This window comes from Schistocerca nitens, chromosome 1 (assembly GCF_023898315.1).
Source record: "Schistocerca nitens isolate TAMUIC-IGC-003100 chromosome 1, iqSchNite1.1, whole genome shotgun sequence".
Lineage (NCBI taxonomy): Eukaryota > Metazoa > Arthropoda > Insecta > Orthoptera > Acrididae > Schistocerca > Schistocerca nitens.
Genome location: NC_064614.1, coordinates 92,479,954 through 92,504,893, shown reverse-complemented (window position 1 = coordinate 92,504,893; position 24,940 = coordinate 92,479,954).

The window sequence follows — 24,940 nt, the reverse complement described above, 5'->3', positions numbered from 1 at the left end:
ACGTCATCAGTCCCCTAGAACTTAGAACTACTTAAACCTAACTAACCTAAGGACATCACACACATCCATGTTCGAGGCAGGATTCGAACCTGCGACCGTAGTGGTCGCGCGGTTCCAGACTGAAGTGCCTAGAACCGCTCGGCCACACCGACCGGCCATAAATGGAGGATCCATCCTGAAATCCAGGAGCAGGGACTCATATAAAAGAAATGGCACAGCTTCAGAGACTTTACTGGTCTAATTCAGATATGATTTTATGTATATAGGCTGAAAAGGCAAGTGAAAATTAGTACCTAGGCCGGGAATCGACCCGGGTCTCCTCTGAGATTTTGGATCGAGGAGGGAGACAGGCCAGGGTAACCCGTGCAGGTCTGTCAACCGCTGTGCCAAGGTTGCTTAGTGGGTAACGCACCTGCCTAGTAAGCAGGAGACTTCGGTTCGATTCCCGGCCTTGGTATAAATTCTCGCTCGCTGTTTCAGTATATATGTATGAGACCAAATCTGTATGAGACCAAAAGGCTCTGAAGGTGTGTCATTTCATTAACAGATTCGATAGCTGTAAGAACTTTGAACCAATCGGAGTGAGAAGTAATCGCTCATCCACATGAAGTGTGCTATCAGGACAAGGACCACTAGTAGAAACACCGCCAGAAGCACGCAACACTCAATGGTACAAATTTTCACTCGGCACTTCAGTCTGTATACATAATATCATATTTGTATGAGGCCAATAAAGGCTCTGAAATTGTCTCCTTTCATTAGTTGATTATCAGTTCTACCTAAGACAATTTACTAAATTAGGTTTCAACCTATTCATTATTACTAACCCGAGAAAATCCTCATATATGAGAAGCAATTACAATGTTTTTCTGTAAAAGAATTAAGTCAAATAAAATAAAGTAAGCAATGAGTAGCTGTTTGCTTTGCTGGAAAAAAAACGATAAATTTTGAATTGTTTGCAAGACAATAACTAACCAAAGTGTTTGTGTCTAGTGTACTTGAACAGTAATTTCAAACTGAGTGCTTAATAAAGTAAAATTCATTAAAAGATATTGTTTGCGTATTTTTTAATGATAAATAAGTTTTCATTTTACACAACTGCATTGAGTCAGAAGTGTTTGCGATGTCTTGAGCAAATAATGGTAGTAATAGTACGATGTGACTTTCAGTAACTTTTAACAAATAATTTTCTTTATTCATTAATTACATTCATAAAACTTTTTTCCAAATTTTAACAACTACTGTGGTTCTATTTCAGTCTCAATTTTCATTTTACTTCAACGGAAATTTATTTTGTGCTAAAGCACTGAGTTTTATGAGCACTTTTCACGGATTTCGTATATTTTACTAAGGAGACGCCTTTCCCGCACAACAGGGAAATTTAGATACAAAGTTGATTTAAATACCATCGAACCGGAAGTGTAAATTGTTGGCTCTGAGCACTATGGGACTTAACATGTGCTGTGTTACTGTAGACTCTAATCAAGGATGAGTTTCATCACTGGGGCTCAGGCTCTAGAGGGCACGCTGGAGTGCAGCCACATCACGACATGGTAGCGTAAGCTCCCGCCGGGTATCCCAGCAAAGAAAGAAATAGCCCCAGGAAATTATATGCCTTACCCCATTTGGAGATCTCTCAGTCGTCTCTGTATGGGCGTTCCGCCGTCGCAAGTCCGATACTAGACCACCCATCCAGTAGATGAAGATGTATTCTGTGACTGCGAAACAACATCACATCCGGGTTACTTGCATATATGCCCTCTACTGGAACAACCTTGCACAAAACAGGACTTGGTCGTCGATCAAGGCCATTGGAGTTGCTGCGTTCTGGAAATGCTGACCAGACACGGAAAGGAATGAACCGCTCGCTGTTGCCGTATCATTCTTCGGTAAACTTTCAAACCAATATTTTATCAACATGTGCATGATGTTCACTTCTTTTCTTGATGTGGCTGGACTGCATACGGCACTCCGCTCGGAACCTAAGAGGCACTTCCCTCGCCTCCTATAAAGAAACGAGAGCGACAACGCTTGGGCGCTGTTAAACGGAACAGTGAGACAGTGCCTTCTGATGGAAGAAGCGCGTTCATTTCCGAGTATTCAAGAGAACCAGCGATGCGCGACTACGTTCTAGCACTTTCGATGGTGGTACTCTTCACAATTTCTTCAATTAAAAATGTTTCATGACTGTAAGACATTCACTTTGTTCAATTCTATGTGTGATTCTGAGCACGTAAGACAGTTTGAAAATCTGGACAAAATCTCCCGTCATCTCTTGAGATCTAGATAGCGTCGCGTAACGGTTCAAAAATGATTCAAATGGCTCTGGGCACTATAGGACTTAACATCTGAGGTCATCAGTCCCCTAGAACTTAGAACTACTTATACCTAAGTAACCTAAGGACATCACACACATCCATGCCCGAGGCAGGATCCCAACCTGCGACCGTAGCAGTCACGCGGTTCCGGACTGAGGCGCCTAGAACCGCTCGGCTACCGCGGCCGGCCTCGCGTAACGCACGAACCATTACTCTGCGAAGCATTATGACGATGAGACAGATCCTGCATCCTACGTGAGTGTAGGACAGACAGTCGGAGGTGCGATGTTGGAATCCTGTGGAGTACCTAGGCGCTAGTGAAACCATTCAATTAACACTCATATATCAGCAAAAGATATGCATTCACTGTGTCGTGTTCCCGGTGCTGCCTGGCAGCGGCCGTGCTGAGCTCGCGTTGCACGAAGGCACACAGTAGCAAGTCAGCACGCGGCGAGGATTTCTCATGCGCAGACTCTGGCGTTGTCAGAGGTCTGTGTTGCGGGGTTCCCGTGATAGGGTCCGGCGGCCGGTGCGTCGCTACTGAATGGAGTGGCTGTGGAGTGTGGACGCCTGTCGGGAGCCCAGCATTCTTACTGAGTGAAGGTGCACTGACGCTCGGCATCGGAAGACTGCCTGCCCCTGTTGCCGGTTGTTGAGATGGCGCGTGGTCGGAAGACCCAAGAGTGACGCGAAGGACAGCCCGAGAGGCAGTAGAAGTAAAGAGTAAAAAATGCGTGTGAAATCTTATGGGACTTAACTGCTAAGGTCATCAGTCCCTAAGGTTACACACTACTTAACCTAAATTATCATAAGGACAGACACACACACACCCATGCCCGAGGTAGGAGTCGAACCTCCGCCGGGACCATCCGCACAGTCCATGACTGCAGTGCCCCAAACCACTCGGGTAATCCCGCGCGGGGAAGTATAGAGTAGATGATCCGGTACTTGTACTACCCAGGAGTGGCGGCACAGGTTGTTGTTGTTGTGGTCTTCAGTCCTGAGACTGGTTTGATGCAGCTCTCCATGCTACTCTATCCTGTGCAAGCTTCTTCATCTCCCAGTACCTACTGCAACCTACATCCTTCTGAATCTGTTTAGTGTATGCATCTCTTGGTCTCCCCCTACGAATTTTACCCTCCACGCTGCCCTCCAATACTAAATTGGTGATCCCTTGATGCCTCAGAACATGTCCTACCAACCGATCCCTTCTTCTGGTCAAGTTGTGCCACAAACTCCTCTTCTCCCCAATCCTATTCAGTACCTCCTCATTAGTTACGTGATCTACCCATCTAATCTTCAGCATTCTTCTGTAGCACCACATTTCGAAAGCTTCTATTCTCTTCTTGTCCAAACTATTTATCGTCCATGTTTCACTTCCATACATGGCTACACTCCATACAAATACTTTCAGAAAAGACTTCCTGACACTTAAATCTATACTCGATGTTAACAAATTTCTCTTCTTCAGAAACGCTTTCCTTGCCATTGCCAGTCTACATTTTATATCCTCTCTACTTCGACCATCATCAGTTATTGTGCTCCCCAAATAGCAAAACTCCTTTACTACTTTAAGTGTCTCATTTCCTAATCTAATACCCTCAACATCACCCGACTTAATTCGACTACATTCCATTATCCTCGTTTTGCTTTTGTTGATGTTCATCTTATATCCTCCCATCAAGGCACCATCCATTCCGTTCAACTGCTCTTCCCAGTCCTTTGCTGTCTCTGACAGAATTACAATGTCATCGGCGAACCTCAAAGTTTTTATTTCTTCTCCATGGATGTTAATACCTACTCCGAATTTTTCTTTTGTTTCCTTTACTGCTTGCTCAATATACAGATTGAATAACATCGGGGAGAGGCTACAACCCTATCTTACTCCCTTCCCAACCACTGCTTCCCTTTCATGTCCCTCGACTCGGCACAGGTGTCCAGCTCAAAAGCTCAACAGCTCGCTTTAGGCCAGATCGGTTCCTCATTCACAGAAGATCAACCCGGCCCAGTCCGCCCCTGGTAGCTGAGTGGTCAGCGCGACGGAATGTCATACCTAACGGCCCGGGTTCGATTCCCGGCTGGGCCGGAGATTCTCTCCGTTCAGGGACTGGGTGTTGTGTTGTCCTTATCGTCATCATTTCATCCCTATCGACAAGTAAGTCGCCGAAGTGGCGTCAGCTCGAAAGACTTGCATCAGGCGAACGGTCTGTCCGACGGGAGGCCCTAGCCACACAGCATTCCTAACCCGGCCCAGAGTGCAGCTCGCAGCATCTAAGTTCCCCTCACAGCCAGATGTCTGTGGACTCGTAACAGTGGACTTCGAGGTGGCAGTGGCTGTAGGCACTCTGTCGCATATACTCAGTGAGCCGTGCTGGAAAGAGTTAAATCGTTGGCGCGTTATTTGTCTGATTTACTGGCATCTCGATAGGTGGTGTGATTGTAGGGTAATGTCTCTACACTTATCTTTGCGGTGTCGACGTGAGAAACAAGCCTTGCGCCACCGCCGGGATTTAGTAAGTACCGAGTCCTGGAGTACTACGCTGCCTGGCGGCGGCCGGCCCTTAGAGGAAAAAAAAAAAAAAGCCCTGCGCGCCGTGAGAGCCGGGGTGTGACTTGGAGGAACCGTCGCCATTACTGGTGTTGACAGTCGTCTCCGATTGCATTGGATTGCCGTAATTTGGGGCTTGGCCGTACGTACGTTGACTGAAAATTTAAGTATTTGGAGTGGACAGCACTTCTTGTGCTGCGATCGGTATTATTTACCTGCTGCTCACTCGGTTCCTGCCTTGACTGCGTCTCTGAGATTTGTTGCAGTTAAATTTGATGGAACAGTAACCGTACGTCATCTTTTGTTATTGAATCACTACCGGTTTCGTGGCACTGAAAGCCACATCTTCAGGTGAACATATGACTCCGGTCGGAGAAGCGGACCCATCCACTTTATTGGAAACTGTCTGTTTTTGTTCTATGACATATCGTCTTTTAGTGATGTCTTGTTCTGAGGGACAACGAATGTTGGGTAATAAGACTTTCAGTCTTTCCGGTCTAATGTTTTAGTCATATGTTCACCTGAAGATGTGGCTTTTAGTGCCACGAAACCGGTAGCGATCCAATATCATATATTCAGTAACTTACCACAGCATATAAAAGGTCTTGTGAGTGATAAAGATCGGTTTCAGAGTGAATTAAGAAACTTCCTGTTGGCCAACTCCTTTTACTTCATCGATGAATATCTTCACAATTTACTAGTATTATAGCTTATAACTCTGTCTGCATTAGAATTGTATAATATCCATGTATATATACGAGGGCCGTTCAGAAAGTAACCTCCGGTTGATTTAAAAAAATACACCAAGTTAAATAAAAATATTTTAATATATACATCTTACAACTACATCTTTGCACTATTTTTCTACATAGTCTCCATAGCGATTGAGGCACTTATCGTATCTCTTCACAAGCTTTGAAATTCCTTCTGCATAAAAATCACCCGCTTGTGCCTGGAGCCAGCCTGTGACCGCATCTTTGAGCTCTTCGTCGTCATCAAACCGCTGTGACCCGAGCCATTTCTTCAAATGCATGAAGAGGTGATAATCACTTGGCGCCAGGTCTGGGCTGTAAGGTGGATGGTTGATAACGTCCCACTTGAAGGACTCAAGAAGGGCCGTTGTTCTGCGAGCAGAGTGAGGACGGGCGTTATCGTGCAAAAAAACGATACCGGAAGTCAGCATACCACGGCGTTTGTTCTGTATAGCCCGTCGTAACTTTTTTATTGTTTCACAGTACACGTCTTGATTAATGGTCGTACCACGTTCCATGAATTCAACCAACAACACCCCTTTGGCATCCCAAAACACCGTTGCCATCAGTTTTCTGGCAGAAAAATCTTGCGAGGCTTTTCTTGGTTTGGTAGGCGAATTTGAATGTGCCCACATCTTTGATTGTTCTTTTGTCTCAGGGTTCACGTACTTAATCCAGGTTTCGTCACCGGTCACGATTCTGTTTAACAATGGTTCTCCTTCGTCCTCATAACGTGACAGAAAGTCTAATGCAGAGGCCATTCTTTGAGTTTTGTGGTGGTCGGTAAGAATTTTGGGCACCCATCGTGCACAGAACTTACGGTAACCCAATCTTGCTGTCACTATCTCGTACAAGAGAGTCTTAGAAATCTGTGGAAAACCAGTAGACAACTCCGACATTGAGAAACGTCGATTTTCACGAACTTTTGCATCAACTGTCTGAACGAGTTCGTCAGTCACCAATGATGGTCTACCACTCCTCTCTTCATCATGAACGTTTTCTCGTCCACTTTTAAATAAATGTACCCATTCACGGACAACTCCTTCACTCATAACTCTTGGTCCGTACACGGCACAAAGCTCACGATGAATAGCTGCTGCAGAATATCCTTTAGCTGTAAAAAACCTTATGACAGCACGCAGTTCACATTTGGCGGGGTTTTCTATTGCAGCACACATTTCAAACTGCCACAAAAACTAAACTAGCGCAGGTACGACGTTCACTCGACCACGGCTTGATGCCGACTGACCTGTTGAGTGCGTGAACGCACAGATGGCGTCGCTACTCCCCCCACAACCCGCACTGTGACCAATCGGAGTTTACTTTCTGAACCGCCCTCGTATATATATATATAAACCTTTGATTCTTTCCACATCCCAGAGACTCTTCTCCAAAGGATCCATGGCAATCAATAAATGTAATGTACTGTAAACTAGCCGAGCTGACATTCCATCAGTATCCGCGGTGAAGATGGAATGACCTAACGCAGTGAGTGGATGGAAGGCGAGGGTTTTATAGCAGCGCATAATGGTGACCGAATGTGCCCCCGTTTCATGAGCCTGTCAGCGCTCTTAGCTGGCTTTCTGTTTAACTTTAGGGCTTCAGAGCGTTACTTTGCGCAAAGTTTGCAGCCTGAAGTTTGCTGTCTGTGTGTCATCCCTAGGTGGAGTTCCTGCATCTAGCCTCGTTAGAGAAGAGCATTGTGTCTGCTCTGCAGTGATGTCGAACAAGGACACCTTTGACCTCGAATGCTCTAAACGCACGAAACTATTCTTAGACTAACAATGATCGTGAAAACAACAGCTGTCTGCGCCATTTACATGCGAACACAAACATGAAATGCTTTCTAACTTCAGTCCTCGACGAACATGTAACAGCATGAGCAACATGTAACAACATGAAAACAGCCTCTCACTGTGTGATTCCTGGTCAGGTCATACAGATCGTACCTTTGTAGATGCAAGATGCCTACACAAGGATGTAATGCGAACGATATTGCCACCGAAAACAACAAAATATTGCCATCCCCTTGAAGTTTACTTCTTTGGGCAGTATCAGAGCGACTGCTGATTTTGTATGACTACAATGTGCCAAACCGCAAATGAAGATAAAGGATAGTTATTTCATCAACATACTTCACTCTGTGATTTACAATCAATTTTATGCATCAAAGTATACGCCTAGATGCTGGGTGAAAGGTAGGTTATGACGCTGATGCACTCGTAAAATTATTTGAAAATGTAATTAGCAGTAGTAGTCGTAGCTTTAATCATCCGAGATCTCTTTTTACAAGGATATAGGACATATCAAAGTATTTACAAGATTAGACCAATTTAAAATAAGCTGATTCATATACAAATACATTTACAGACTTCTAGTTAGAGACAATCATTAGGTTTACTCCTGATAAACAATATTTTGTTCTTACAAATAACTTATTAAATAATGTAATGCCACACTGTTCACTCAAATTGTCTTATAACACTTCACTCATCACACACACACACACACGCACACACACACACACACACACACACACACACACACACACACACACACACACACATGTGTGGCCATTTTCTGTATCACAACTTCCCATTTGATATCCTGAACAACTGAGTCAGCATCCCTCTATAATGGGTGAGATGTTGAGCACAGAAAGAAGAAGAGGTGTTAGTAGTGTGCTACACATAGCTTGGGGGTAAGTTTTTCTAGAAAAGGAAAAAAAGAAGGAAAAAACATAGTGTGAAGGTGTTATGTGGAATGTTGGATGTTTCATAATCATTGTTATTATTTATTTGTATAACATTTTTTTTTACCAAACCCCTACTCTGATTTATCTAAGTAACCGTTCAATGTATAAAATGAAATGCATAACAGGCACTTTTTACCTGCCTTTTTAAATAAGTTTATTTGGAATTTCTTTAATCTCTTTTGGTAATTTATTGTACAGTTTTATTCCTTGGTAGAAAATGCTGTTTTGAGTTTTTTTTTTTTTTGGTAAGTGTAAGTTGAGTCCAGCTCTTGTTCCATGGTCATGTTTGTGCACTAAATACCAATGTTATTTTTCGTGTGTACAACTGACTGGTAAATGTATTCACACGAAGCACTTAAAATCCCAATTGTTTTGAACAGATCTTTACAATGAGCTCGACTACTATTTTTGGTTATTATTCTTATGGCTCTTTTCTGAAGTTTGCAAACTGTATTCATAGTTTTTCATTGTTTGCCAAAAAATAATGCCTTAGCTAAGAACTGAGTGTTGCTGTTGATATTGGACTGCTTGAATGCGAAAATGGTTCTGAACGTAAAAATGAGGCTTTAGTGAGGTATCCACATTGTTCTCTTACACTTCGTTTCAACCACGTCATCGAAATCCCGCATCTGCGCTATGAAGGCTAATATAAGCACTACCAGGTGTGTAAGATACGTGTGGTCTTCCGTATTATAATTACTTTCAACAGAGGATTTTCGTCACTACTGATTGAAAATGTAATTTTACTTTGACGTCACTGAATTACACATAATTTTCCTCCAATGGTATTAATACTTTGTTGCACTGTATGTTAACCGGGGGCCTAGAAACGACGGAGAGGCTCCGTCCCCGCCGCAGCCGCAGTGGTCCACAATCCTACGATGACTACCGCAGTCCATTTCACCCTTCCGCCGCCCCACACCGAACCACTCTTGCAGGGTTATTGTGCGGTTCGCCCCCCCCCCCCCCCCCCCCACACACACACACACAGCAGGGAACGTCTTACACCAGACGAGTGTAACCGCTACGTTTGCGTGGTAGAGTAATGGTGGCGTACGCGTACGTTGTTTGTGCAGCAATCGCCGACATAGTGTAGCTGAGGCGGAATAAGGGGAACCAGCCCGCATTCGCCGTGGAAGATGGAAAACCACCTGAAAACCATCCACAGACTGGCCGGCTCACCGGACCTCTTCACAAGTCCGCCGGGCGGATTCTCCTTCCCTCCCGGAAAGCCGTGCGTTAGACCGCACGGCTAACCGGGCGGGCCTAATACCTTGTTACTTTGTTTTTCTCTATTGAAATGTCACTTCTGGTAGAGTGTAACATTTTGCTTGGAAATGACACAGGCCACTGTTGCTTTTATTATCGAATGTTATTATAAGCCAGATGTAACAAAATTTCATTGCTACACTTAATTACTATTCTGCTGTGCAGCAGCACTTTACACTAATTTTCAACCTGCATTCAGGCATTGCAATTGAGGGGAGAGGAGGGGAGGGGAGGGGGGGAGAGGAATACAAAACAGGTGCAAACGCGGGAAGTCGAAACGGTGCGACTGGAAGGAGAGCGAGGAGAGAAGCAAGCGCCGCTTCTATGGACAGCGGGGATCGCCGGTGTCTGCGCCGCGGCCCTTCGTTGGTGAAGGCGGTAACGGGGCCAAGTTCGCTGTCCGCGGCCTCGCAGCCGGGAGACGGCAGATCGACGACCGTCGCCGGCCCACTGGAAGAAAGTGGCAGCCCCTCGCGGCTCCCAGGCTTAAGGCCCGTTTGTATGCGGGGCGCCGGATCTGAGCAAAGGTCACGGCGCCCCGGGCGGCCGTCTAAGCGGATCTCCTGCAGTGGCGGTTCCGACTGTCTGGTGCGCAGACCCCGTGTCAAGGTCCGCAGCCGAGTCGAGAACCAGACTGCCATCACGCGTAAGACCGCTTCTTACAGGGTGTTTCAAAAATGACCGATATATTTGAAACGGCAATAAAAACTTAACGAGCAGCGATAGAAATACACCGTTTGTTGCAATATGCTTGGGATAACAGTGCATTTTCAGGCGGACAAACTTTCGAAATTACAGTAGTTACAATTTGCAACAACAGATGGCGCTGCAAGTGATGTGAAAGATATAGAAGACAACGCAGTCTGTGGGTGCGCCATTCTGTACGTCGTCTTTCTGCTGTAAGCGTGTGCTGTTCACAACGTGCAAGTGTGCTGTAGACAACATGGTTTATTCCTTAGAACAGAGGATTTTTCTGGTGTTGGAATTCCACCACCTAGAACACAGTGTTGTTGCAACAAGACGAAGTTTTCAACGGAGGTTTAATGTAACCAAAGGACCGAAAAGCGATACAATAAAGGATCTGTTTGAAAAATTTCAACGGACTGGGAACGTGACGGATGAACGTGCTGGAAAGGTAGGGCGACCGCGTACAGCAACCACAGAGGGCAACGCGCAGCTAGTGCAGCAGGTGATCCAACAGCGGCCTCGGGTTTCCGTTCGCCGTGTTGCAGCTGCGGTCCAAATGACGCCAACGTCCACGTATCGTCTCATGCGCCAGAGTTTACACCTCTATCCATACAAAATTCAAACGCGGCAAACCCTCAGCGCCGCTACCATTGCTGCACGAGAGACATTCGCTAACGATATAGTGCACAGGATTGATGACGGCGATATGCATGTGGGCAGCATTTGGTTTACTGACGAAGCTTATTTTTACCTGGACGGCTTCGTCAATAAACAGACCTGGCGCATATGGGGAACCGAAAAGCCCCATGTTGCTGTCCCATCGTCCCTGCATCCTCAAAAAGTACTGGTCTGGGCCCCCATTTCTTCCAAAGGAATCATTGGCCCATTTTTCAGATCCGAAACGATTACTGCGTCACGCTATCTGGACATTCTTCGTGAATTTGTGGCGGTACAAATTGCCTTAGACGACACTGCGAACACCTCGTGGTTTATGCAAGATGGTGCCCGGCCACATCGCACGGCCGACGTCTTTAATTTCCTGAATGAATATTTCGATGATCGTGTGATTGCTTTGGGCTATCCGAAACATACAGGAGGCGGCGTGGATTGGCCTCCCTATTCGCCAGACATGAACCCCTGTGACTTCTTTCTGTGGGGACACTTGAAAGACCAGGTGTACCGCCAGAATCCAGAAACAATTGAACAGCTGAAGCAGTACATCTCATCTGCATGTGAAGCCATTCCGCCAGACACGTTGTCAAAGGTTTCGGGTCATTTCATTCAGAGACTACGCCATATTATTGCTACGCATGGTGGATATGTGGAAAATATCGTACTATAGAGTTTCCCAGACCGCAGCGTCATCTGTTGTTGAAAATTGTAACTACTGTAATTTCGAAAGTTTGTCTGCCTGAAAATGTACTGTTGTCCCAAGCCTATTGCAACAAACGGTGTATTTCTATCGCTGCTCGTTTAGTTTTTATTGCCGTTTCAAATATACCGGTCATTTTTGAAACACCCTGTATTTGTTGTCAGATCGTCTGGTATACGAGATGAGGCACCTTAGTTGCGCACCTGCAGTGGATCTGGATCCTAATCAGCGTGCAAGGTAGACCACTAGTAAGAGACTGCGTAGACGGAACAACTCTCAAAAAACTTATAAAGTACTGTCGGATTTTATTTTCAAAGTGGGTATTCCGAAGCCACACGTTGCTGTGGATCAGTCGGGTTAAACGGAAAAGAAAGTAGAAAGCACATGTTTTTGATATACAGGGTGGGCCATTGATCGTGACCGGAGCAAATATCTCACTAAATAAGCGTCAAACGAAATAACTAAAGGAACGAAACTTGTCTAGCTTGAAGGGAGAAACCAGATAGCGCTATGGTTGGCCTGCTAGATGGCGCTGCCATAGGTCAAACGGATATCACCTGCGTTTTTTAAAATAGGAACCCCCTTTTTTTATTACATATTCGCGTAGTACGTAAAGAAAGATGAATGTTTTAGTTGGACCACTTTTTTCGCTTTGTGATAGATGGCGCTGTAATAGTCACAAACATATGGCTCACAATTTTAGACAAACAGTTGGTAACAGATAGGTTTTTTAAATTAAAATACAGAACGTAGGTACGTTTGAACATTTTATTTCGGTTGTTCCATTATGATACATGTACCTTTGTGAACTAATCTTTTCTGAGAACGCATGCTGTTACAGCGTGATTACCTGTAAATACCACATTAATGCAGTAAATGCTCAAAATAATGTCCGTCAACCGCAATGCATTTGGCAATACGTGTAACGACATTCCTCTCAACAGCGAGTAGTTCGCCTTCCGTAATGTTCGTACATGCACTGACAATGCGCTGACGCATGTTGTCAGGCGTTGTCGGTGGATCACGATAGCAAATATCCTTCAACTTTCCCCACAGAAAGAAATTCGGGGACGTCAGATCCGGTGAACGTGCGAGCCATGGTATGGTGCCTCGACGACTAATACACTTGTCATGAAATATGCTATTCAATACCGCTTCAACCGCACGCGAGCTATGTGCCGGACATCCACCATGTTGGAAGTACATCGCCATTCTGTCGTGCAGTGAAACATCTTGTAGTAACATCGATAGAACATTACGTAGGAAATCAGCATACATTGCACCATTTAGACTACCATCGATAAAATGGGGCCAATTATCCTTTCTCCCATAATGCCGTACCACACATTAACCCGCGAAGGTCGCTGATGTTCCACTTATCGGAATTTTCCGTTGCCCACGAGTGCATAGTATGCCAGTTTACGTTCCCGCTGTTGGTGAATGACGCTTCGTCGCTAAATAGAACGCGTGCCAAAATTCTGTCATCGTTCCGTAATTTCTCTAGTGCCCAGTGGCAGAACTGTACACGACGTTCAAAGTCGTCACCATGCAATTCCTGGTGCATAGAAATATGGTGCAGGTGCAATTGATGTTGATGTAGCATTCTCAACACCAACGGTTTTGAGATTCCCGATTCTGGCGCAATTTGTCTGCTACTGATGTGCGGATTAGCCGCGACAGCAGCTAAAACACCTACTTGGTCATCATCATTTGTTGCAGATCGTGGTTGAAGTTTCACATGTGGCCGACCACTTCCTGTTTCCTTAAATATCCTAACTATCCGGCGAACGGTCCGGACACTTGGATGATGTCGTCCAGGATACCGAGCAGCATACATAGCACACGCCCTTTGGCCATTTTGATCACAACAGCCATACATCAACACGATATCGAGCTTTTCCGCGATTGGTAAACGGTCCATTTTAACACGGGCTAATGTATCACGAAGCAAACACCGTCAGCACTGTGGAATGTTACGTGATATCACGTACTTATACGTTTGTGACTATTTCAGCGCCATCTATCATAAAGCGAAAAAAAATGATCCAACTAAAACATTCATATTTCTTTACGTACTACACGAATATGTAATAAAAATGGGGGTTCCTATTTAAAAAAACGCAGTTGATATCCGTTTGACCTATGGCAGCGCCATCTAGCAGGCCAACCATAGCGCCATCTGGTTTCCTCCTTCAAGCTAGAGGAGTTTCGTTCTTTGTAGCTTTTTGGTTTGATGCTTATTTCGTGAGATATTTGGTCCAGTGACTATCAATGGACCACCCTGTATATAGAAATTACTTATAGATTGATAGACCAAAACATTATGACCACTGCCCACTGCGACGTTGGATGCCGTCTGGTGGCGTTGCTGGCACACGACGTGGTAACAAATGTATGTAAGCGATGCACACACCGACTAGAGATACCGTCACCTCACCTGGATCCCTCATCTCCGCTCCATCCCATCCAAAGCCCACAACCGCCTCAGACTCCTCAAACTCCTCTCCGGCCGGACATGGGGGGTTGCACCCCTCTACCATCCTCCACACCTACAAATCCTTAATCCGTCCCATCCTCTGTTATGCCAGTCCTGCCTGGATATCTGCCCCCCCCCCCCCCCAAATTCTGTAAGTTCCTCCAGATCCTTGAGCGTCATGCACTCCGCCTCGCCTTCCGTATACGCCTCCCGTCCCCCACACGGATCCTCTATGATCTCATTCCTTTCCCCCATCTGCTCCTATTCCTCGAACATATCCGCATCCTCCCGCCGTCTTCAACCCCCTCACCCCCTGGTTGCTCCTCTCCTCTCTGATCCCCGCCCCCTGCCCCGTCTTCACCGTTGTGTCCCCCCTACCCTCCATCTCTACACCCTACATCTCCTTTCCCAAGGTGGCTTCCATCAACTCCCCCTCCCGGATGATGCCCTCTCTCCCTCCATTTATACCTTCTATCAACTCTGATCCTCACTCCCCCTCCTTTCCTCTGTCCTTTTCCCGGGCTCCCTCTCGCCCCCCTTCCATCCTCTTTCTTCCCCACCTACCCTCTCTTTGCCCCCTTCTCTCCCCAACATCCTATTACATTTGCCTCCTCTGCCTCCTCTCATTCCCTCTCGCGTCTGCCCTTCTCCCCCTTTATTAGTCCTCTCCCTCCTTGTTCCCCCCCCCCTTTTCGTTTTTTCCTCTCCTCCCTCCTTGTTTTTCCCCCTCCTGCAGGTCCCCCCCACCCCCATCTGCCTTTGGCTCGGGAGTGTCGTCTTTGTGCTGCCACTTTCGTGCAGCGTTCTACAGTGAGTGTTCTCCAGTGCGTATTTTACAGTGAGTGTTCCGTGTTGTGTTTTTTGGGACTTGTTGCGAACGGCCATCATACTGTCGCTGGGTGTGCCTTTTATCTCTTGCGAACAGAAACCAGACTGTCGCCATGTTTTTTAATTGTGTGTCTATTATGTTACTTGTCTGATTCCTGTGTATTTTATCTACATTGCCAACCCCTTTTGCTTTCTGTTTTAACTTTCCGCAATTTTACGCCATTTTACACTTTAAATCACCATTTTATCGCCTGTTTTTCCTTGTTTCTTTCTTCTTCCTTTATTTAAAAAAAGTCTGTAGGCTGTAGAGCAGCGTAGTCAGCTGTTGCCAGCCCGCCCCCTTCGGGGGGAATTGAAAATCAATACAGAAAAAAAAAGACTAGAGACTACACTAACGAAAATGTGGTCTGCAAATGGGGAAATCCATTGAGATAAGCGACGTTGACAAAGCGAAGATTATTATTACGCTGAGCCTCTGAACGAGTATCTCGAAAACTGTGAAGCTGGTCGAAAGTTCATGTGCTATTGTCGTGTGCATGTATGGGAAGAGGTTGGACAGCGAAACTACCAATAAGCGCTGAAAGGTTGAACATCCTTGACTCTCCACGGAACGTGGTGTTCGGAGGCTTTTCTGCCCTGAAAAGTAGATAGATGGCGACATGTGGCATCTCTGCCGAGAGAACACAATGCTAGTAGACGCACATGCGCTTCGGAGCGCACCGAACATCGTATATTGTTGAACATAGAGCTCCTCAGCAGACCACCCTTGCGTGCTCACATGTTGGGACAACGACGTCGTCGATGAAGATTGCAGTGGATACGGGTCGGTGGGGATTCGACCGTCGATCGATGCAAAATTGTCGATTCTTGGGGTGAGCCACGTTTTTGCTACACTAGGTCGATGGTCGTCTCTACAAACGCCGTCGTCGTGGTGGATGGCGGCTCAGACATTCTACTGCGCTTGCATGGGATCTGTACTAGTAATCGAAGACACGCTGACAGCTGCGAATCGCCTGCATCCCTTCATGCTTGATGTCTTCCCCGGCGGCCATGTCTTCTTTCAGCTATATAACTGTCCGTGCCTCGGTGCCAGAACCGTACTACAGTGGTTTGAGGAGAGTTATAGTGAACTCACGTTCATGTCTCGGCGATCAAATTGCACTGATGTAAAAAGTATGGAAACCACCTAGGGTCGTTACCGGGCGCTACCACCGCGTACGCAAATTAGCGACTCGTTATTTACGCGAATTACATGACCTGTACTAGACATCTAATGTCACATACCTCGACAAACCTACCAACAAACTCTCTGATCCCTGATAGGCAGAATCAGTGATATATTTCTATCCAAAGACGGCCAAACCTATTAAGCAGGTGGACATAATGTTTTGGCTCATAGATGTATGCTCCAATCTGTTTCTTCTTTTTTGTAATACATTTGGGATTGGATATACGCCCTGATCTCCTTCTACCACTTGTCCCTGTCCATCCCCTCTTACCCCTCTCTTTGTATGTCTCCTCCTCTTTCCTTCTCTCTCTGTCCATCACCTCCTCCCTCCTTTTCTGTCCATTTTCTCTTCCCCCATCTCTCTCCATTTCCTCCTACCCTCTCTCTCTCTGTCCATCTCCGCTTTCTAGTCCATTTTCTCCCGTCCTATATCCATCTAGTATTCTCCACTCTCTCTGTGTTCCTGAGCCTTGTTTATTCTTATTGCAAATCCACAGTCAAATAGTTCATTTAAGTAGAAAAAGATAAAGCCACTATTTAAATCCACACACATACCACTAACTTTCCATACCAATAACAATCTCATAACAAAATTACCTTCAGGCACAACCAGAATCTCAGAATATGCCACTTACAGAATATACAAAATCACCTCTAATGATTGCAACAATTTCAATAGCAAGTTTTTTTTGTCCATTCTTTTGACAGGGGATCTACATCTACATCTACATCCATACTCCGCAAGCCACCCGACGGTGTGTGGCGGAGGGTATTTGAGTACCTCTATCGGTCCTCCCTTCTATTCCAGTCTCATATTGTTCGTGGAAAGAAAGATTGTCGGTATGCCTCTGTGTGGGCTCTAATCTCTCTCATTTTATCCTCATGGTCCCTTCGCGAGAGGGAGAAATATGCTACTTGACTCCTCGGTGAGTGTGTGTTCTCGAAACTTCAACAAAAGCCCGTACCAAGCTACTGAGCGTCTCTCTTGCAGAGTCTTCCACTGGAGTTTATCTATCATCTCCGTAACGCTTTCGCAATTACTAAATGATCCTGTAACGAAGCGCGCTGCTCTCCGTTGAATGTTCTCTATCTCTTCTATCAACCCTGTCTAGTACGGATCCCACACCAGTGAGCAGTATTCAAGCAGTGGGGGAACAAATGTACTGTATCCTACTTCCTCTGTTTTCGGATTGCATTTCCTTAGGATTCTTCCAGTGAATCTCAGTCTGGCATCTGCTTTACCGACGATTAATTTTATATAGTCATTCCATTTTAAATCACTCCTACTGCCTACTCCCAGATAATTTGTGGAATTAACTGCTTCCAGTTGCTGACCTGCTATATTGTAGCTAAATGATTAGGCATATTTCTTTCTACGTATTCGCAGCACATTACACTTGTCTACATTGAGATTCAATTGCCATTCCCTGAACCATGAGTCAATTCGTTGCAGATCCTCTTGCGATCGACGGCCGTTTACTACTCTGAGAAAATGAAACACCTACAGCCGTCTTTATGATTTTATTTATTTCGTAGCAACCAGTTTCGGCGCTTCAATGCGCCATCTTCAGGCTGTAGTTGGTGCTGAAGGGGTTTACACGATCCATCAGTGGCCAACATAACTGGTTACACAGACTGTCTGAAAACTTTGGTGTCAGCACTCCAACCATCAACTGCCAAATGACTGGGTCAGTTTTCTCACAATATCTACATTGGTCAAACCGTGCGAAATTTTAACATCAGGTTTAAAGAATACAGTACAAACAATGATAGTAATCCGTCAAGTCTCTATTGACATTTGAAAACTAGACACCACAAAGCCGAAAAAACTGGAACTGTATCAAAAATATTACACAAAATATTACAAAAAATAGTGGGAAGGAATTACTATGAACACTCTCGAGGAACTAGATATTTATATTCATACAAGGAAATATCCGCACGAAATTCTGAGCACACAGATTTTAAAGGTAAATACTATCTCGAAAACATTATTCACATAATAGAATACGAAAAGAAATAGTCATATGGTAAAAAAGTTACCCAGCCCACAGATAAAATTCCCTCTAGTACCATGGAGGTCATACCCTCAGGTCTTAACAGATGTCCTGTCATCCTGCCCCTTTTTCTTATCAGTGTCTTCCACATACTCTTTTCCTCTTCGATTCTGCGCAGAACCTCCTCATTTCTTACCTTAACAGTCCAGCTAATTTTCAACATCTCAAATGCTTCAGTTCTCTTCTGTTCCGGTTTTCCGACAGTCCGTGTTTCACTATTATACAATGCTGTACTTCAAACGTACGTACTTAGAAATTTTTCCCTCGAATTAAGGCCAAGAATGCCCTCTTTGTCATTGCTAGCTTGCTTTTGACTCCTCCTCGCTCGTCCGTCATTGATAATATTGTGGGGAAGGCGAGCCAAATGTTGCGTTTCATTGGCAGGACACTTAGAAGATGCAACAAGTCCACTAAAGAGACAGCTTACACTACACTCGTTCGTCCTCTGTTAGAATACTGCTGCGCAGTGTGGAATCCTTACCAGGTGGGATTGACGGAGGACATCGAAAGGGTGCAAAAAAGGGCAGCTCGTTTTGTATTATCACGTAGTAGGGGAGAGAGTGTGGCAGATATGATACGCGAATTGGGATGGAAGTCATTACAGCAAAGACGTTTTTCGTCGCGGCGAGATCTATTTACGAAATTTCAGTCACCAACTTTCTCTTCCGAAATATTTTGTTGAGCCCAACCTACATAGGTAGGAATGATCATCAAAATAAAATAAGAGAAATCAGAGCTCGAACAGAAAGGTTTAGGTGTTCGTTTTTCCCGCGCGCTATTCGGGAGTGGAATGGTAGAGAGATAGTATGATTGTGGCTCGACGAACCCTCTGCCAAGCACTTAAATGTGAATTGCAGAGTAGTCCTGTAGATGTAGATGTAGACTGGTTGTTTTGCTGGCAAGGTAGCAGAATTCCTTAACTTCATCTAATTCGTGACCATGAATCCTGATTTTAAGTTTCTCGCTGTTCTCGTTTCTGCTGCATCTCACTACTTTCGTCTTTCTTCGATCTAGTCTCAGTCCATATTCTGTACTCATTAGACTGTCCATTCCATTCAGCAGATTATGTAATTCTTCTTCACTTTCACTCAGGATAGCAATGTCATCGGCGAATCGTATTTAGTTTTAGTTTAGTTTTAGTTATGTCATGTTCCGTAGATCATTTTATGATGTGGAACAACTCAGATTACACGATATATATACACACATGAATAGTACTAATATCAATATTACTAAAATTTTTAATTCTACACATGCAACTACATTTAGACGTACTTTTTTTCACCATTTCTGAAACAGAAACTCGTCCATGGACTAGAAGGAGTTGTCCAAAAGAAATGATTTTAAGCAAGATTTAGAACTTCATCTGCTACCTGTCAGACACTTTGTATTGTTGGGCAAATGATCAGAGATTTTTGTTGCTGAATAACGTACTCCTTTTTGAGCAACTGACAGCTTCAATAACGGACAGGAAAGGTCATTTTTCCCTCTAGTGTTGTATGTATGAACATCACTGTTCTTCGCGAATTGAGATGGATTATTTGTAACGAATTTCAGAAGCGAATATAGGTACTCTGATGGTGCAGTTAAAATACCTAAATCCTTGAAAAGGTGTCTACGTGACGTCCGTGGGTGAACACCACTAATTATTCCCACTGCTCTCTTTTGAGCAATCAATACTTTATGTCTAAGTGGTGGGTTAGCCCAGAAAACTATTCCATAAGACATTATTGACTGGAAATATGCAAAATACGTTAGGAGGCTGATCTGTTTATTACCAAGACTAGCGATTATACGAAGAGAGAAAGAAGCTGAACTTAGTTGTTCCAGAAGCTCTGTAATATGCTTCTTCCAGTTCAAGTTTTCATCAATGTGATCACCGAGAAATTTGGAGAAATCTACCCTGTTAATTGAGCTCTGTTAATATGCTACATCAATAGTTAGTATGAGTCTATTCAGTGTACAGAACTGGATATAGTGAGTTTTTTTCAAAATTAAGGGAGAGTCCTTTTTCTGAGAACCACTCAATAATTCTTTGAAAGAAATCCTTAACAATATCTTCAGCTGCTTTTTCTGGAATGGGATTTATTATAACACTCGTGTCATCTGCAAAAAGTACAGGTTCCGCTTGCTGAACGTTAAGTGGGAGGTCATTCATATGAATAAGTAACAGCAGAGGACCCAAAATTGAACCCTGTGGGACTCCCATCGTGGTAACTCCCAATTCACTAGAATTTACCACCCTCCAACGTTATTTGTGCTATTAAGCACAACTTTTTGCTTTCTGGTCATTACATATGATTCAAACCAGCTGTGTGTATAACTTTCAATTCCATAAAACCTGAGTTTTTCTAAGAGTGTGACATGATCCACACAGTCAAATGCCTTGGAGAGATCACAAAAAATACCAACTGGCGATAATTTGGTATTTAGGGCTTGTACTATTTGATACATAAATGTGTAGATAGCATTGTCGGTTGAGTAACCCTTCCGGAATCCGAGCTGTGACATACTGAGTAAATTATTTTCAGTTAAATGTGAGACTATTCTTGAATACATAACTTTTTCGAATATTTTAGAAAATTAAGTCAGCAGTGAGATTGGTCTATAATTATTTACGTCACTCTTGTCCCCTTTCTTATGAAAAGGTTTAAGAACTGCGTATTTAAATCTGTCTGGAACAATTCCCTGTGCCAGCGAAGCATTACATATATCGCTAAGGACTCCACTTATTAAATTAGAACAGCACTTCAAAATTCTGTTAGAGACTCCATCAACACCATATGAGCTCTTGTTTTTCAGTATATTGATAATTCCCTTAATTTCAGTGGGTGCTATTTCTAAAGGCCTAAAGTCTTGGGGAATGGCATTTGCAACATTTTTTTTCCTTCTTCAACTGAACCCTTTAACCCAATTTTTGCTGCTACATTCAGAAAGTGATTGTTAAAAATACTTGAAACTTGTGAATTATCACTCACAACATCATCATTTAGCTTTATTGCTGTGGTATGCTGTGCACTGTCAGGCTATCTCGTCTCTCGTTTGACAATCTTACTATCCGCATTATTAATTTCTGTCAGAACACTTAGGCTTTCCGACTTCTTAATGACTTTCCTTAAAATATTGCACTATCTTTTGTAGTAAGCAAGTAACATTGGATCCTGACCTATTCTGGCCTGTCCATATATTTCCCTCTTCCTCTTATACGATGCCTTAATTCCCTTAGTAACCCATGGCTTACTTGATTTTGTAATGGTTTTTTTTTGGATAACGTTTCAGGAAGGCAAATCTCAAATACTGAGACAAATTTACGGTGTAATAAATTGAATTTGGCATCAGCATCATTTTCTGTGAATACTTCATCCCATTCTACCTCTTCTAGGCTGCACTTCAAGCTCTGTATCCTGTCCGCATTAATAAGCCTCCCTGCCTTGTATGAACCTGCCTGAATTATGTAAGGTGCTATATGTGTTATCTCCATTAGCTGTGCATCATGATATAGCCCATTAACGACTGGGTACATATTAATTGTTTCTGCCCGAGCACTGTCTATGAAAATGTTGTCGATAAGTGACCTACTATCCTGCTGCGTACGAGTTCGAAAATTTACGACAGGTACTACATTGTAACAACCAAACAAAGATTCTAGCTCATTTTTACTATCCTTATCTTTTAAGAAATCTACATTAAAATCACCACAAACGACTAACTGCTTCTTTTTGTCTGACAGGTAGCTCAATAATGCCTCAAAATTTTTCACGAATAGCTGAAATTTTCCTTGAGGGGATTTGTAGATTGTTACAGTTACTATGGAAGTATATTGCAGTAGCAACTCACAAGCACATGCTTCAAGGATCTGATCTACGCAAAAACTATTAGTTTCAATATTTTTGACTTTGTATCCAGTTTTTATATAAGTAGCAATTCCTCCTTTTTTTATGTTGACTCTACATGAATAAGATGCTAATCTGTAATCCCTTAAATTTTACTTCTCCATCCCTGCTGTTACATGGTGTTCACAGAGACACAAAACATCTATACCTTCAGAATTTACCCCATTTTCTAGGCATACTTCTCCATCCCTGCTGTTACATGGTGTTCACAGAGACACAAAACATCTATACCTTCATCTATCTTATTTTTCAGTCCTCTAATGTTCCGGTGAAGCACACAAATTTTATTTCTTTGGATACTGCTACAAACATTATGCCACTGTTCTGTTTTAATCTCTTTCAATACTCTCTGTCTGTAACCTGACGTTAACCTAAAAACCGTGTCCGTCTGACTCCAGTAATCACTGGTATTTTGTCTTGTGTGCATGTGGCCCCCATTACATTTTTTGCAAGAAGATCAACTAATCTATCCTTCCCCCCCCCCCCCCCCCCCCCTATTCAGGTGCAGGCCATGACTAGTGTAACCCCACCTCCTAATTGCATCAACAGGCGCAGCACAGATATGAGATTTAGTTTCTGCCAACAGTAACCCCCCGCCTCCCAGCTCTCTGTTAACACAGTTGACAGCCATATTAACCCAGGGCTCGTCATGGCGCTGCAACACATCCACAAACCCCACACGAGTGTGAGCTGTTACTACACCTATTACATCCAGGTCACACCTAATACTATAGTCCGAATTGCTAGCCAGCCTGTTTCCTGTTCCTCCTACTATACGAACATGGTCCTCGCCATCAAAATCTATGCCCAAGACCCTTGTTTTCTGTAACCTGGCTATGTTTAGCACTAGGTTTCACAATGTTTCTGACCTGGTACTCGACTCCTAGCCTATCCTGTAGCAACTGGCCTACACCTCTCCCGTGATTGCTACCTAACAGCAGGACCCTTTTCTTTCTGCTTGACTTTACTCCAGACTTAGCATTACAATTGTTACCACAAGTCTGATGCACTCTACTTTGCTCAAAAACCGTTTGAGGCTCTTCTACTTCTAGTAAAAAATCAATCTGATTGCTCACTGGAATCTGAAAAGTGATTTCTGAGGTTTTCTCCTTCTGACTACAACTTGTTCCCTGTTCCCAACTCCCATTGTCTCTTTCCCCCTTCAACCTGTCTAATTCAAAGTACACCATTTCTAGTTCAGCCTGAAGGGCACAAATCTTTTTTCCCTGTTCCACGATTTTCTTGTCACGGCTACATAATCTACAACTCCATTGGCGACGCTCATCTGGCACTATAACAACTTCCCCGCTGCAATCCTGCTGTGAAACACCAACCCACAATCCTGACATTTCACTCCCGTGCCCACTAATCTACGACAACATCCATATTTGTCACACAAAACGGCAGATTAAACAATACAAATTACACTAGAAACAAACACAAATACAAACAATACCAATTACACTACAAACAATTCCTCTACACCAATTAATAATTAGCAGAAAGTAACTTAGCTTGCGGTGGGATGAGCAGAGAACTTCTGGACGTCAGGTGAATGTAGCAGCAGGCCAATGTAAACAGCGCGAAGTTAATTGCTGGCGTACGTTATAGTGGCGGAAATCACGAAACGAGGAAGAAACTGAAGAGGCTCGATATTTTCAGACGACAAATTTGAACAGGTGCTGTCACTGAATTATTTATAAATACTCTAATGGAAACAGAAACATCACTTAACGACTTTACTGCACGGAAATACAGAAACACAGAAAACACGAACCGAATGCTGACTATACACATGCGATTCTCTTCACAATAAAGCTACACAGACACTACCCGGAAATTATTGAATAATCACATAACTTACTGAGGCCAATAACGAAAACAATCCCACGCCAAAGGCTTGCACTTAACAACAGTTATCTTTTCACGAAAACTACACAAGTAAAAGCGAAACCATCAATATATAGATCACAATAGATACTAATTTACTTTTTTAAGCTACAATATTGGCTTAATAAACATGTTTTCACCTTGAATTTTAATTCCACTCCTCAACCTTTCTTTTATTTCCGTCATTGCTTCTTCGATGTACAGATTGAACAGTAGGGGCGAAAGACTACATCCCTGTCCTACTTCCTTTTTAATCCTAGCACTTCGTTCTTGGTCGTCCACAGTTATTCTCTCTTGGCTCTCGCACATATTGTATAGTACCCGTCTCTCCCTATAGCTTACCCCCACTTTTTTTCAGAATTTCGAACATCTTGCACTATTTTATATTGGCGAAGGCATTTTGCAGGTCGACAAATCCTATGAAAGTGTCTTGATTTTTCTTTAGTCTTGCTTCCATTATCAACCGCAACGTCAGAATTACCTTTTCTAAACTCAAACTGATCGTCATCTAGCACATCCTCAATTTTCTTTTACATACTTCTGTATATTATTCCTGTCAGCAACTTAGATGCCTGAGCTGTTAAGCTGATTGTTTCGATAATTCTCGCACTTGTCAGCCATTGCAGTCTTCAGAACTGTGTGGATGATATTTTTCCGAAAAATGGTATGTCGCCAGACTCATACATTTTACACACCAATGTGAATAGTCGTTTTATTGCCACTTACCCCAATGATTTTAGAAATTCTGATGGAATGTTATCTATCTCTTCTGCCTTATTTGACCGTAAGTCCTCCAAAGCTATTTTAAATTCTGATCCTAATACTGGGTCCCCTATCTCTTCTAAATCGACTCCTGTTTCCTCTTCT